A 12,442-nucleotide genomic window follows, 5' to 3' on the forward strand; every position below is an offset into this window, starting at 1 on the left:
CGTCTCCTTTGTTCTTATAGATAGGAACTACAACGCTGCTCCTCCACTGGTCTGGCATCTTACCATATTTAATAATACTATTGAACAAAGTAGTTAACCACATGACTCCTTCCTCTCCCAGACACTTCCACACCTCGATGGGTATGTTGTCTGGGCCAATCGCCTTAGCCCTTCCCATCCTCCTAAGTGCAGTCTGCACCTCTTCTCGTGTGATCCGTCGACAGTAGCAGTTATTCGGTTGTTGTAGTTGGAAGGTTGTGTTGTCATGTTCTTCTTGGTAAGCTCTCCCATTATTAAAAAGGTTGTGGAAGTAGGTTTGCCATCTTAGCTTGATGTCCTGCTCTTTGACTAGTACATGCCCATATGTATCCTTTATGAACTTCACAGGCCCTAGATCTTGCCTTCTACGCTCCCTGGCTTTGGCAATCTTAAACATAGCATGTTCCCCCTCTTTTGTTTCTAAATATTCATACATCCGTTTATAAGCCGAGTTCTTTGCTTCTGCCACTGCCTTCTTCGCCTCTCTCTTGGTCGTTTTGTAGGTCTCCCTCAATTCCACTCGCTCCTTCTCATTCGTGCACCTCATAAGCTCCCTAAAACATCCTTGTTTGTCCCTTATCTTGTCTTGTACAGCCTCATTCCACCACCAAGACTCCTTATGGCCACCTGCCTTTCCTGTTGTGACCCCGAGAGTCTCCTTTGCTACTTGAATGATCTTTGTCGCCATAGCTTCCGATATATGAGTTGAGTCCCCATTTAGTCGACCCCGCGTCTGCAGTATGAGCTTATCCTTAAACAGTAGGAAATTTTCGTCCTTCAAATTTCCCCATCGAATTCTAGGTGTACCTTTCTTCTCTCGAACATTCAGCTTATTTCTGAAGCCTATATCTGTCACCAGCAGTCGATGTTGAGCTACAACTGTCTCTCTAGGTATGACTTTGCAGTCCTTCCACCAACGTCAGTCTTCTTGCCTCATCAATATGTAGTCAATTTGCGTGTCGCGTCCGCCACTGCTAAAAGTGATCAAATGAGAATCTTTTTTCTTAAAATAGGAATTTATAATACCTAGGTCACGAGCCACCACAAACTCTAGGAGGTCTGATCCGGTCTCGTTCCTATCACCAAAACCAAAACCCCCATGTACGGCTTGGAAACCATCGTTAGCCTTACCAATGTGTCCATGTTTCATCATAATATATAAAATAACCACCATTTCAACCTTTACTTGAAGATTCAACATGATTGCTACAAAACAACTACCAAATTTCATATGAATCAAATTAAAAGTGAAGAAAACAAATTCTTGGAAATTATTCGGTACGCTGCTTCGGTTAGATGTGATCCATCCCAACCAACATATGTATTCGGTTCATCACACAAACTTGCAATCGCATGCAACTAATAAGTTGACATTATACCACCCTCCACCTTCACAACATGCCTTCAAAGCTCCATTTGTGAATCCTAAAACATGTAACAAACATGAATCAATGATGTGAATGACAATCATGTCTTGTTTGAAATTGTCACCCCTAATTGATAATAATGTGAAAGCGGTTATTAACTCAAGTTCATTTACCAAATTTGAAAGGGGAAATGTAGATATCCATGGCGGTATTGTAGTAGTCAGCATAGATGATATTGACATCAGGATGAAGATATTGAACTTGATTTAGTTCTGTTTGCAGCAATTTGTTTTGGTATTCAACGAACTTGTTTAACCGAATGAAACCGGTTTTGGGATCATACTCTTCGTTCTCCAAACCGTAGATTGTCAAATACGCTAGCATCCAATTGAAAAGTTTCATGGAATTTAGCCCCATTTGAATCAAAACCTGTAATTGTTTTATAACACTTGAAATAACTGATAATATATCCTAAGAGTTAAGATCATCAGACATAGAGGTGCACAAACCGGTTTAAAACTCAAAACCGGTTTGGGTTGAAACTGGTTTGATTTGGTAAAAAAAAGTCAAAACCGGTTTATAATCGGTTTCGGTTCGGGTTGAAACCGGTTTCTTACCATGTTACTATAGGTTTAGGTTCGGGTTTTGACCGATTTCGGTTTAGGTTTTGACCGGTTTCGGTTCGGTTGACCGGGTTGGAATCGGTTTTGGTAGAGAAAACTACAAAGCGGTTCCGAACCTACAGTTTTTGTCGGTTCCAAACCAGTTTCTACATAACTGGTTCGGTGTTTTCAGGTCTACTCGGTTAACCGATTTATTTGCCCATATCTAATAGGACAGTTGCAATCTAGTCTAAATAAAAAATATAATGTTAATTGCTTACAAGAATAGTTTCCGCAAAAAGAAGGCAATGATTTTATTAACCATGTTAACTGTGTTAAGGGTTCGGGTATTGCAACACACACACAACCACAATTTATCTGCAAGAGAAAAATATAAACGAAGATGAACACGTGAGATTTACGTGGTTCGGTCGGCTAACCTACGTTTACGGGCTGCAACCAAGATACTTTTATTATTGCTTTCTACCTCACTCGTGATGAGGATTACAAGTACAAGGCTAAATATATATAGATACAAGATTAGGGTTTTCTACTTGTTCACTAAGACAACTAATATGAACTTTAATAAAAACAAAGTGGGCCAACCAATTTGATCTTCTAATTTCCTGCTCCATAGTTCTCTTGAAGCGGACCCAAAACAATCGAGCCTCCACATTAAACCCAACAATCTCCCACTTGGAAGCTTGATAATCTTCAAACTGCCTACCGATGATCACTTGTACCTCTTGTAATCTTCCTCGTCTTCCTGGTTGCATCTGCCTTCTCATCAGTTAACATGAACGCCCATTGAAGATCCCCCGAGCTCCAACACATTAGTAGGGCTGGCAATTCGTGTCTTAACAGGTTTAACAGTTAAGAGGCGACGCGTGTAACACAAATATCAAACTTGAATACGGCTCGTTTAACTACTTTATATGTCATGACTATAAGACAGTTTTAATTTTTGTGTACCAATAGGGATAATGAGGGAGTCTAGTCTAGTAATTTCAATTATTTAAGAAAATAAAAAATTCACATACCGCACTTTTTTGCTTAACAGGTCTTATCATGTCTTTAACAGGTACCCAATTGCCAGCCCTACACATCAGTCATGGATACAACCTCCACCGATTCGTTCTCTGTCCCTACCGGCTCCCACTTACACGAACTGCCGAATCCTGGAATACCTTGAGAACCAACAAAACTCTCTATATTAAGCAGGTAATCTTCTGGAGAGACTTTAACCGCTAAAATATTGGTTCTCTTAACCCTCTGTCTGCTAACTCTGGTTAAAGCTTTGACTAACCGACTGCCAGTGCTCCCCCGGCTGAAGTAACTAAATTCATGTCACCCATGCCCGTAACATCAAGAACAACATTTTTCGCTAGTCTAACCTTACCAAAATCACATTCCTTCAAATTCTGCAATGCTTCACTACTGTTGGTAGCATGAAATGAAGCACCAGAATCCCTGACCCAGGAATCAACATTATCCTCAACACTAACAACTAAAAACTCATCCTCTGAGCATTCTTCTGAAGTGTTGACTTCTTTATTTTCATTCTTATCATTCGGACACTGATTCCTAAAGTGTCCCGCTTCATTGCAGTTCCAACATACCACATCCTTCCGAGTCCTAGACTGGCTCCTTTTCCTGTTCCCGCTCCCACTACCTCTGTTATTTTTCCTTCCTCTGCCGTCTTCGCCTAAAATAAGATCCCGAATCCCATCAAAAGTGAACTCACTGGTAGAACTAGTAATCGCTGTAAAAGTCCCTGACCAGCAATCAAGCAAGGACGATAACAATAGTAGAGCTAGAACCTCATCCTTGAATTTGATACTAATTGAACCAAGTCTTGACAAAATCGAGTTTAATTTGTTGATGTGCACTGTAACTGAACTTCCTTTTTCATCTTCGCGTTCACCAATTCACGAATTAGGAAAACCTTATTAGCTGCCGAAGGCTTTTCATACGTATTAGACAAAGCATTCATTATCCCACGCGTCGTGGTTTCCTTCAACATGTTTAACGCATCATCCTTCTATAACGACAATCTAATAACTGCCTTGGCTTTCTTACCCAATGTCTCCCACTCATATGGTTTTATCTTCTCCGGTCTTTCACCCAATACCATGTCCAAATTCCTTATGAACTAGCAAATCCTTCATTTGAATTTCCCGCCAACCAAAGTCTTTACCATCAAACTTCTCAATCTGAAGTTTCCCGTTCTCAGCCATTATCTCAAACTGAGAATTCCTGACTTTGGATCTCGGTAGCAAAATCAGAAAAATAATCTCGGACACACAAAATAACCCCCGACAACCACAACAAAACCACCCGGCTAAACTGCCTGACAAATATGTCGCAAACTCGATAATCAAAAACCACTTCAAACTCACAAACCAACCCCAAACCAAATTATTAATCAGAAACTGGAATGAACTAGAAACACGGGCTGTTCCTTGGTTTCTTTATGACAAGAGGTGACTAAAAAAATAAAGCAATATTCGATCCTGTCGTTCATACCAGTGCAAAAAATAAATTAATACCTTTTTTGATTTTATAAAATGTGTACTTGTCATTTCAAATAAAAGGATCCAATTACAATAAAGAGGCAGGTAAGCGGGCAACAAGCTGGGCCGCTACCCCCTTTTGAATGGCAAAACCGATCCTACTGAAAATAAAATTATCGTTCTTTGGCGTCGTTGAGTTACTGTGCACGACCCGCTGAACTCTTTTTAGAAACGTAGCAACATCGGGATCAAGAGACCCAAATGTATCAAAAGCAAAAGGAATGAAGGCGTGTTGATTCTCCACACACGCCTTCTCGTGCTTAGCAATTTTTCCTGCTTCTGCCTTTAACACGACCTGCCTAGCAACAAACCCGGTGTCCCTAAGCCCGACAAGAGGGGACACCCCAGTAAGGTCCACACAAGCATGCTCCCCCCCGGCCCATCCAAACACAAGAATGTCCGCTGGTCGGAGAGTAGACCTTACTTCACGCGGATCCGACAAGAAATTCACAGAAGCCTCTTTTCTTGCCGAGATTCCCGCTCGTTTTAACACGTCAAAAAGGACATCTCTGAGCAAATTATGTCTATATTTAAATCCCGGGAGCTCTTTGCAATGAACCGCATGTTCACCAAAATTGTCTAAACACGCCTTACGATAAACTAGGCAGGGCTTATCAACTGGGAACAGGGGGATCATTAACCGATATTAAGAATGGCTCGGTACTCCACTGCTGACATGTGCTGGCCTAACCCTTCGATTGGGGTAACAGTCAAAAAGTCTTGAACATGAGCAGCCTGAAGACATTCTAACACCGCTCTCTGACGAGAGGACATGCCAAACTTTTCTCCCAAACTTTGGACGGTTTTACTATAAAGGGCACTCGCCAAAGCATTTTGGGCTTTAGGGTGGGCGGTGTCCTTATTAGCGAACCCGCCAAGATCAACGAAAAAAAAGACACCTTTTTTTTCTTATTTAATTGCTTCTTTTTGGTGGCTGTGGTCTGACTTCCTAAACAAATTGCAATATCCATGTTTTACAATTTTGATCAATGATTGCAATGGTTTGCGGCCGTAGGTTATCTCTATTTTTCTTTTCTTTTTGTTATGTAAACGTTGGAGTGGAACCGGAGTCTTACGAATGAACAACTAAGTTGATGGTTGGCCGCTAAAAGAACAAAACCCCAGTTCAATCCAAACAACTTCTCTAGCGTTGTGTTTCGCCCGTGTGTAACCGTAACCTCGGCTCTAATACCACTTGTTAGGGATTCGGGTATTGCAACACATACACAAACACAAATAATCTGCAAGAGAAAAATATAAACGAAGATGAACACGTGAGATTTACGTGGTTCGGCCAGCTGACCTACGCCCATTGGCTGCAACCAAGATACTTTTATTATTGCTTTCCGCCTCACTCGTGATGAGGAATTACATGTACAAGGCTAAATATATATATTACAGGTACAAGGCTAAATATATATAGATACAAGATTAGGGTTTTCTACTTATTCACCAAGACAACTAATACGCGCTTTAATTAAAACAAAGTGGGCCAACCAATTTGATCTTCTAATTTCTTGCTCCATTGTTCTCTTGAACCGGACCCAAAACAATCGAGCCTCCACATTAAACCCAACAAACTAAACTCCTAGAGGCATTTGTCATGGTATTTACAGTTTACACCCACTCTTGGTTCAAGAACTAACGGATTCAATGCTATAAGATCAGCGTACGTTCACAAAATATATTGTGTATATAACGAAAATTAACAAGCCAACTTATTTTTTCTTATTAACATCTGAACTCGTCCTATTTGTTGCAAAATGATTTTTAAACTAAAGTCAAGCTTAATTTCGAGTCTCGGGATACAAAGGGGAGCAAAATGGTATGAATCGAATAATCGATGTAACATGGATGGGATCATGATCTGGTCTTAATATGACGCGATGGACATCCATCGCTAAGCAGTTAATGCGAAAATATATCGGATATCGGTCAAGAACCGATATCTGAGATATCGGTTATCGCAGTGAGATATCGGTGAGATATCGTTAATTTAATATCATGTAAATTTTATATATATATATATATATATATATATAGCAATTTAACACTAATAATTCAGTATAGTTTCCTATCATGAACAAATTAACCTTTCGCAAATTGCAAAACATTAACAATCGTAGCAATGTAATAATTGATTAAGACTTAAAACACTAACATCAAACACTAAAAGTTGATAATTAAGAATTAAAACACTAATATCGGGAGTATCGGTGATATATCGGTCAAATATTAGTCCAATATCGGTCAATATCATTGATATTATCGGTACCGATATTCTGAACTGATATTTAGATTTATATATCACCAGGACTGATAACCGATATATCACTGATATATTAGTGATATATCGGCGATATCGACTGCATAGATCCATAGCCATACAATTTAGCATCGTTGGGTATATTGTGGAGGAGATGAGAATGGAGAATCATTTTTAGGGTGGTTGTGGCTTTTGGGTAGGAGACTTATAAGATAGGTAGTGGTAGTAAAAGCGAGGGGCCAAAATTTTAGGGGTATTGTTGGCATGAGATAAGAGGGTTAAACACATTTTGACTTTGTGAAGGTGTCTATGTCCTGTATAGCCATTGTGCTCGTGTGTGTGAGGAGGATATATAAGTGAGATGAGAAATGCCACACAAGGCGAGACGAGAAGATAGTTTGAGTTATTCACCCTTGCATCGGGATAAAGTTGTTGGATTTTTGTTTGAAATAATTTTCAGTAAGTTCCTTAAAATGAATGAATGTGTTACATGAAACAGATTTATGTTTTTAAAAGGTAAACCCTAATTCTTTTAGTAAGGCCATCCACCAAATAATATTTAAAACCATCAGCATATGTTACTAGAGATGACCATACGCCCGAATATAGCAATTGTGAGGGTGCATTTGTAGTAATAGTCGTAACCGAAAAAAGAAGTTTATGACATTTTTAACAGAACAAGAGTAACATGAGTTACAAGAATTATGTTTAATTGAAACAAAAGGAAAAGACAATGATAAACGTTGCAACTACTAACAAATATTCCATACAAATCACTTACATAGAATCTGATAATCCAACTCCTTAAGTTGATATAGAACACAATGAACTAAATTGAGGCATTGAAAATAAATTCTTGTAGATTATTTTGTATGCTGCTTCAGTTAAATGTATTCCATCCCAACAAACATATGTGTCTGGTTCATCACACACGGTTGCAGACACATCTCCACACACCGCTGTTAAATTGACATTATATCTCCCTCCGCCTCCACAACACGCCTTCAGAGCTCCATTTGTGAACCCTAAAAATTTAACCAAATGTGGAATTGATTATGTAGGTATATGAAACATGAAACTAGTTATTATTGGCATTCGAACTCTTGTTAATTACCAAATTTAGATGGGAAAAGGAAGATTTCCATGGCGGCATTGTAATAATCGGCATAGATGATGTTAACATTTGGATGGAGATATTGAACTTGATTTAGTTTTGTTTGCAAGTTTGTTGTGGTATTCAGCAAATTGGTTTATACCAACGAGGCAACCAGTTACAGGATCGTACTCTTCATTCTCAGAACCGAAGACTGTTAAATATGCCGCGATGCATCCAATTGGAAAGTTTCCAGGAACGACTAGTGATTTAGCTCCCATATCAATCAAATCCTATAACTATAAGTTACATCTACAACACAAATAAGATAATATTTGTCATACAATGATATAAAATTGTAACTTACAACGACTGTAGAGATGATGGTATCAATAACAACAGGAACAAGTAACATAACCTCTTCGATTTTTTTACCACCCTTAAGTAACGGAAAGTTGAAATCGTCTCCCCCAATTTCTCCCACGAGGATCAAAGATCTTTCAATGAAATCTCTACAATCTATCATAGAATTTTGATCGATTAGTATATATGAAAACCTCCTAGTTAGGGGTTTGAATTAAGAAGTTGTATTTGTTACTTGAATCGTCACCACAAATGGAAGGTAGTGATTGTTTAAACCATGAGAATTGAACTCCTAAAGATGCATTTGTTAATGGATTTACAAACCCTATCGGTTCAAGAACTGATGGATGCAATGCTGTTGCACCTGTAACTGCATAATTCACTCCTTGTTTGAATGTCATCGTGTTGTTATTCCGATTGTCTTGCAGAAATGGTGGTACCAATGGCAACCCTAGATGCTCAGCTGCATAAATAAATGTAGATGAACAAAGGTGCCGAGTTTCAGTGATGATTGTACAAAATTGTGATGATTAAAGTGTGTAAATTGTAAGACCATGCATAGTCATAACTTTACTTAGACGTTTTACGATATGTGGCGGTTCAGTCAGCATTGGAGAGTTTTGTAAATAGTGGTGTGATGGTAAATCTAAATCCATAATTAAACACATTCTATTTTCTATATAAATTTTTAGTTGTGAACAAGTGGAGTACACGTGCTTCACCCATGCATCTTGAAGGATCAATGTGAGATTTTATTTTATTTACCAAGGAATTTTCGTTCACAGGTTTGTTATTTCAAATGATTCGTTTAATCTTATAAATAAAAAAAAACAACTAACATATTTTCTGTTTTGTCTTACAAAAGTCTCTTAATAATTTTTCAAATATTAAAGTTCCTTCGTATTTTTAAGGTTATATAAAGTTGCGACAAAAAATATAAATAAACCAATAGAGGTATTCATCGGTTCTTTTCGATTTATCCAGGTTATTCGATTTAAACTTTTTTGGGTTAAACAAATGAACTACAGATTCAGTTTTTGGTTTAATGTTCTATATAGCCCAATAAACCAAATAACCCGAACAAACTATACTTTATACTTAGCCGAAAAAACCCAACAAAATGAATTCGGTTTATTCGTTTAAATAGAAAATCAAAGCGAATTGGAATGTGGTTTGTGGTTCGATTTTGAAGTACTTAATTTCTCTTGGGTTTGGACTGGTTATTTGTTTAGCCCAAATCGGCTAAAAGTATGTGAATAACCCGAATAAACTAAAAATAACCAATGAAAACGTCTACTAGTTTCACGTTGTTGTTGTTGTTGTTGTTGTGTCATAACGTAGTTCAATTTATATTGTTTGGAAAAATTGTTAATACTTTTGTGAGTTAAAACAGAAACTACGTTGGTTTTTTATGTGTACCAAGTTGTTGAGAGACTTTTATGAGAATATTTAAAAAAATATGTTGGTTTTAAATCTTATAAATTTTTAAAAAAAAATTACATATTATATATAGATAGACAGATATGCATGGTATGGTTTCCTAGGGGAACACCCAAGCCAAACTATGAAGCTAGCGTGTGTCCGGTTTAGACAACACAGTTAGGCCAGATTGGGCAATAATGTTGGTACATAGTTTACTATGATCGATGTAATAATAGACTATGAATCACCGTATCGAGATAAGTTTTACATCAGTCGACTCGTATCTTTCTTTCGATCAAAAGCCCTAAAACATCGGTTTGAAACTCGAAAAAAAAAACATAATGACATTAAGTGTTATTTAACGAAGGTCCGTTTAGACAAAAAAAAAGTTGAATGGTTGAACCTTTGGTCATGATTTTTAAATGCAAAATTATTAACGACCAATACATAAAATGTGAGATTATTTATTACCGATTCGCATTTAAATATAGACGAACAAGTCACTGAAGTTTTTCTTAGTCCATTTTAATATAACAACGCCCTTATTCTTTTATATGATAGTGTTTTTTTAATCTTTCGGTCTAAAATTTTTTTCTCATGTTTTAATGTGTCGTAATGCGTGAGTTAATGCTCCACTATGCACGTGTGCGGTTTCATGTTTGATATTATTTTTGAACGCCGACACTGCAACCAGAGCCGGCCCTATAGTAGAACTAGGTAAAGCTAGGGCTTTAGGCCTCCAAAAAATTAAGGCCTCCGTTTTAACGTTTACGTATTTTATATATAAAAATAATCGATTATTAATTAGAAATAGCTGATAACTAATCCAATCTTTGATGTTGGCCTGGTGGTTAAGGCCGACCTACTTTTTATATTACATGTTATTGACGCAAGTTCGATGCCCTCATGATCAATATTCCTATTTTCACTTGATTATTTCTAACTATTTATTTTATAATTCTTCCCCTAGGATATATATACCTTGAATCTTTATTTATTATATACAGATCCAAACTTTATTTTATGTACACGGCTCGATAAATTTAAAATGCATGAAGTTTGTAGGTATAACAGATCCCTTGGATTTGTATGATATATAAATCAAATTCTATTTTGTATTTTCATATACGAAACACGAAAACCCATCGATAGTTTTTAAAAATAAAAATATAAGTTTTATAATTTCATCAAGGCTAAGAAAATGCTACTAGTACCGAACTCATTTCAATAACGCTACCAAGTTTTTTTAAAAAAATCGCGATTGGGGTACCACTACTGGTATTTATCGAATTTTTGACACCGGTAACGGTACCGAGCTCATCCCTAATTTCATCTCTCTAACTCTCGATAAGACCCCGAACTTTCCAGTTTTCTTTAGGCCACCAAAATAGTTGGGCCGGCCCTGGCTGCAACGCGCGTGTCTTAGTACCTAACTAGTGTTTTACCCGGCTCGTTGCGCCGGGGCAATAGTAAAACCCAAACGTTATCGGTCACAAGTATTGAGGCGGTAAGTCGACGCGAATTTAGCTGGTTATGGTTACATGTGTTATTGTGCCAGAACTAAGGTCAAAATAAAAAAATAATAAAATTTGATGTGAGCCGATGGGGTGGCGTCAGCCGGTAAACTCGAGTGTTGGTAAAACCCAATCGTTGCTGATCCTGGGCATTAAGACGATGAGTCTACGCAAATTCGGTCGGTTTATGTCACATTCGTGACGGTTCCGGAACTAAAAAAATAAATAAATAGAAAATCACACTTCTGTCGATTTTCATTACGTTTCTAAAACAAAACGCATTGAGTCTACTCGAATTCGGTCGGTTTTCATCATGTTCATTACAATATCAAAACTAAAACAAAACAAAACAAAACAAAACAAAATTTACATTCGGTCGGTTTTCGTTACGTTTGTTATGGACCGAAACAAATCAAACCAAAAAGGACCAAAACGGTGCCGCAAAGTTGCCCAATCGAGACTTTGAGGCACCAAACTTCTTGTTTGTATTATATAATAATTATATTCATTGGCAAACAAGCAGAACCAAATCCGAGCTAGCCTCATTTCGAACTCCTTTTCTAAAATTCCAACTAGGCTCATTATTTATTTATCAAGTTATAAATATACATTTTAAACTACTGTATGTATTTTGAGAAAAACTTAACGAGCCTGAGCGATACAATCAACAGGTTACGATCACACGTAGAGATAGAAAAGTTACCAAAGAAATCGATGATTAGGCGGCCATTAGAACAACGACCGGTAGATTGATTGATGAAGTTTTGGCCGTAAGGGGGTGCAAACAATAAAAATTGTTGGTTGGATATCGAGGCGAGGTGTTTAAGGTTACCAGTGTCCGAAAGGGAGTCGCCGAAGCTGATGATGGATGTATAACATCCATTAGCATGCAAAGAAGTGCTGTTTAATGATATTGAAAGCACGAAAAAACCAATGAAAATTAAGGAGATGGAAGAAGCAGTAGCCATTGTAAAGAGAAATAAAAAAAATGGATGATTTTAGGTTGAAGAGGCTCTACTTATGTCATTAAAATCACTAAAATTAATAGACATGTGACATTATTAACATAACATATGCAGAATTTGAATATTAAATAAAAAAATAAATATAACAGATATAATACAAACCACAAAGTATTAAATCCAAAAATGGTCTGTATTTTATGTTGCCCATTTGCAATGGTGGTTGCTGAAATCATTTAAA

At 37.3% G+C, this 12,442-nt stretch overlaps 1 pseudogene across 1 annotated transcript; it reads right to left on the reverse strand.

Moving 5' to 3' along the window:
- Positions 1-7,560: 7,560 nt before the first annotated feature.
- Positions 7,561-12,207, reverse strand: LOC143549738 (GDSL esterase/lipase At1g28590-like; annotated as a pseudogene). Its single transcript, XR_013138187.1, has 5 exons — positions 11,943-12,207; positions 8,539-8,766; positions 8,308-8,459; positions 7,962-8,233; positions 7,561-7,872 (listed from the first exon to the last, which is right to left on the reverse strand). The product of XR_013138187.1 is annotated as a GDSL esterase/lipase At1g28590-like (transcript).
- Between the last annotated feature and the right edge of the window lie 235 nt (positions 12,208-12,442).

The sequence above is a fragment of the Bidens hawaiensis genome, unplaced genomic scaffold (genome assembly GCF_021521415.1).
Source record: "Bidens hawaiensis isolate Kalapana, Puna unplaced genomic scaffold, B.hawaiensis_p1.1 tig00015764_1, whole genome shotgun sequence".
NCBI lineage: Eukaryota > Viridiplantae > Streptophyta > Magnoliopsida > Asterales > Asteraceae > Bidens > Bidens hawaiensis.